Source organism: Magnolia sinica, chromosome 6 (assembly GCF_029962835.1).
Source record: "Magnolia sinica isolate HGM2019 chromosome 6, MsV1, whole genome shotgun sequence".
In the NCBI taxonomy this organism is placed as follows: Eukaryota; Viridiplantae; Streptophyta; class Magnoliopsida; order Magnoliales; family Magnoliaceae; genus Magnolia; species Magnolia sinica.
Genome location: NC_080578.1, coordinates 10,738,972 through 10,743,729, shown reverse-complemented (window position 1 = coordinate 10,743,729; position 4,758 = coordinate 10,738,972).

Below are 4,758 nucleotides of genomic sequence, written 5' to 3'. Positions count from 1 at the left end.
ACATTTGTTGGCCAGCAAACACTCAGATATAGTGATCATAGTTTGTAAACCTAGACTTTGCTTGGTATTGATTAATCGTTGGGTCAAATCGATCAGGTGGTCCAAGTTGACTTGGCTAGCTAATTTTATATTTTATTTTTTTAAAATTTTATCTTATCTATGTATTTACTCATGATAGATGGTTAGTTCTCATTTTTATTATTTTCCTCGTTTCAACTTCTTCTAATAGCTTTAAAAAATAAAAATAAATAAATAAATAATTCTATTCTTTTCATTTCGAATCTAGATTTTTGGGTTTTTCTTCAGGCGCATATTTGTGTGCTTGTCAACATCGTGGTCATTATCACAATCATTATCGAATTCTTATCAAATTTGAATTTGGGTCATCTTTTTAAATATGAATTCTTTGGGATGGTGACTCAAACATCCGCCAGTTAACTATTGTCAAAGCTCGGTAGGCTCCATGATGTATAATGTGTTTTATCCATGCTGTCCATCTATTTTGCCAAATCATTTTAAGGCATTAGCTTAAAATTTAGGTAGATCCAAAAGCTAAAATGGACCACACCACAGGAATTAGTAGAGAGAATGATGTCCACCATTGAAACTTTTCTAAGGACATTGAGAAAAATCAGTTTACAGAAAAAATCTGTATTTTTCTTTGTGTGTATTCGACAGTCAAAATGGACTGCTATATATAAGCTTACAAGAGCAAATCAAGATTCTAAATTAGAGAAAAATAAAATAAAGATCTATCTAATTTCCTTGATTGAAAGGATTACAAATCTCCTAAATATATACATGAAATAATATCCCTTAATTTAAGATAACGTAATCTTAATACTCCCCCTCAAGTTGGAGCATATATATCCAGCATGTTCAACTTGATTTCTTAAACACATTTCCTCCAAGAGCCTTCGTAAAAGCATCAGCCAGTTGCAAATGAGATGGAACAAATTTGGTGATAATTTGACCATCTTGTATCTTTTCTCTTACAACATGACAATCAAGTTCTATGTGTTTGGTGCGCTCATGATATACTGGGTTTGCTGCTATGTGGAAAGCAGCTTGATTATCACATATCAACATTGCTGGTCCTGTAGAAACTTACATATCATTGAGTAAAAATTTGAGCCAAGTTAGCTCATAGGTTGCCGTTGCCATGGACCTGTACTCAGCTTCTGAGGATGATCTTGAAACTGTTTTCTGTTTTTTTGTTTTTCATGAAATCAATGAATTCCCTAAGAACACACAATAACCTGTAGTTGATCTTCTTGTCATAGGACAGTTTGCCCAATTAACATTACAATAAGCCTTTAAGGAAAATGAATTGCTTGAGGAGAACAACAATCCTAAACCAGGACTGCCTTTCAAATATTTGATAATGCGAAGAGCAGCATGCCAGTGAGACTTTCTCGGAGCATACATAAATTGGCTTAAAATATTAACCGAGTATATAATGTCTGGTCTTGTAATTGTGAGATAGATTAGTTGTCCAACTAACCTCCTATAGCGAGCTGGATCATGTAACAGATCACCTTGATAATCTATGAGCTTCAGATTTATTTTCATGGGAAAGTTTGATGGTTGAGCACCCAAGTATTCAACATTTTCTATGATCTCTAAAGTATATTTTCATTGAGAGATAACAATACCTACTTTGGACTTTGCAACTTCCAACCCAAAAAAATACTTAAGGAGACCAAGATCTTTAATATGAAATTGTTGATGAAGAAATTACTTGAGACTTTGTATAGCAGTTGCATCATTTCCGGTTATTACTATATCATCTACATAGATAAGCACCATGGTTGTAGATGAGCCTTTAGTCTTCACGAACAAAGAATAATCTGAATGTAATTGAACAAAGCTAACCTGTTTAATAGCATGCGAAAATTTTACAAACCAATTTTGAAGGGCTTGTTTAAGCCCATAAAGAAACTTATGTAGTCGACATATGAGTTTCTCCCCCTGTCGACAAAGGCCTGATGGTGGAGTCATGTACACCTTTTCATTTAAATCACTATGTAGGAAGGCATTGGTCACATCCATTTGATACAATGGCCAATGTTTAGTAGCAGCAGCAATAAAAACACAACGAATAGTGGTTAACTTAGCAACATGAGCAAATGTTTCGGTATAATCCAAGCCTTCTTGTTGAGAAAATCCTTTAGCGACTAATCGAGCATTGTAGCGTTCAATTGTGCCATTGAAATTGTATTTAATTAATACGATAGACCCATTTGTTGCCAATGGGGCAATGACCAGCAGGCAATGGAACCAATGACCATATTTTTTGGGTAGTTAGAGCATGAAGTTCACGTTGCATTGCCTCTTGCCATTTGGGATTTAAGACAGCCTGAGCATATGAGGTGGGTTTTAGGACACATGAAATGGTATTAACAAGTGTTTATGAGCAGAAGACAAAGAATCATAGGAACGATAGATACTTAAAGGATACGGAGTACCTGACTTAGTCAAAGATGCCTGTTTTGAAGTTGCAGTTGATGGCGTTGTATTAACTTGTCCACAATGAAAATCTTAAAGGAGGGTGAATGGCTGTTTGACACGTTCACTTCTACGAAGAGGAAGTATAACAGGAGATATAGAGGAATGAGAAGAAGGAGAGGATGGAGGAGTGATCTCGGATGATGAAGAAATAGGAGGAATTGCAAGTGGAGGTGAATCAGTGATATATTCAAATATCTCAAGTTGGAAAATAATGTTTTCTAGTGAGGTTTTGACGCAGGGATGAACGTGATGAGGATAACTACTCCGAATCCACGGAGCTTCTCTGGACTCCTCACAGAGACTTCTCGAATCCACGAGGAAAGAAAGCAGAAAATAGAAATAAATTCTAATAAATTCGAAATTGATTAATTGATCAATAAAAACGAGTTTACAACCCTTTAAATAGGGGTACTAAGCAATGGGAAAGAAATTAGAATCAAACTACAACTCAAACTCTTAGAATCCGCGACTTACTATAAATAGTAAGCTTACTATTTATAGACGATCGTGATGTCTACTAGTGCGCAAGGTTTTCGGCCAAAAATAGTAAGTGTCCTATTTGGCTTCAACTAACCGTTCTCCTAATTATTCTAAGCTCTTTTCACGTTGTGCGCAACTCCTAAAGCCCGACGGATGAAGAGTTATAATCAAACTAAAACTTACTATTTATAGTAAAAACGAAATTAAAACAGGGAAATGACCGTCGATCCAGGGGTTTTTTGCAATTCCGGGCTGCGTAACCCGGTGTAGCGGGGTTAGTTGGCTTCAGTAGCTCGTTCTACCCCAAAATCATATATTTTATGTCAGATAACTCATTCCGGATTGCAAGATACGCCTGATTTAAGATTCGATGGTCTGGATCGCTTCTGTCATCGACCAGGCCTTTTCTAATCCATCTTGGCTATGAAATTGTCTGTGACCCACTCTACATCAGTCTCATCCACTTCAAAAGAACTCGTCCTGCTTTGGTTCATGATACTCGGTGAGGTCTGTGATGTTGAAAGTCTATGAGATCGCCATGTCATCTGAAAGATCAACAACATAATCATTATCATTGATCTTTCGGATGATTGGGATGGGTCCAATCTTCTTATTTTTCAACTTGTTGTACGTCTCGGTCGGAAATCTCTTTTTGCGCAGATGGACCATAAAGCCGTCGCCCACCTTAAAAACTTTTTGTTATTGATGCTTGTCCGCTTGTTCCTTGTACTTCTCGTTCGAGGCATGTAGCTTAGTCTGCACTTTTGCATGGATGCCCATGATCTTGTCTGCCATATGTTCTGCTGCAATGCTCGTGCCCGAGTGCTTGGGTAGAGGGACCAAGTCAAGTGTGTGGCGAGGCACTCGTCCGTAGATAATCTGGAACGGTGATCTCCTTGTCGAGCAGTTCACCATGTTGTTGAATGCAAACTCTGCTTGGGACAAGGACAAATCCCACTGCTTCGATTTTTCTCCTGAAATACAGCGAAAGAGGTTTCTCAATGTGCGATTCACAACTTCAGTCTGCCCATCAGTCTGTGGGTGGTAAGCACTGCTGAATTGAAGTCGTGTATCGAATCGATTCCATAAAGTACGCAAAAAGTGGCTAATGAACTTCGTGTCACGATCGGAAGTAATGCTCTTGGGGACCCCATGTAGCCGAACGACCTCCCTGAAAAATAAATTCGTCACGTGTGTTGCATCGAGGGTCTTCTTGCATGGGATAAAGTACGCCATTTTTGAGAAACGATCTACCACCACGAACACCGAATTTATGTCGCGTTGTGTTCGTGGGAGACCAAGCACGAAGTCCATTGATAAATCCTCCCAAGGACCGTTAGGCACAGGTAACGAGGTGTAGAGGCCCGTATTCTGAGATTGCCCCTTGGAGGTCTGACAAACATGACAACGTTGTACGGCTTTTCCCACATCGCGTACTAACTGCGGCCAGTAATACCGCTCTTCCACAAGAGCTCGCATCTTGTCTCGCCCCAGGTGTCCACCAAGGCCACCTCCATGTAGCTCCTGAATAATCTGCTCCCTCAGAGAACTTTGGGGGATGCACAATCGATTCCCTTTAAAGAGAAAATCGTCCTGTATATGAAGGTCACTGAGGTGACCTTCTTGACACTTCATCCAAGAATCTTTGAAGTCCTTATCCTCGGCATACAGCTCCTTGAGACAGTCAAAGCCGACTACCTCGTTGCTCATTGTAACTAGTAGTGATGCACGACGGCTAAGTGCATCAGCCACCTTGTTCTGCTGCCC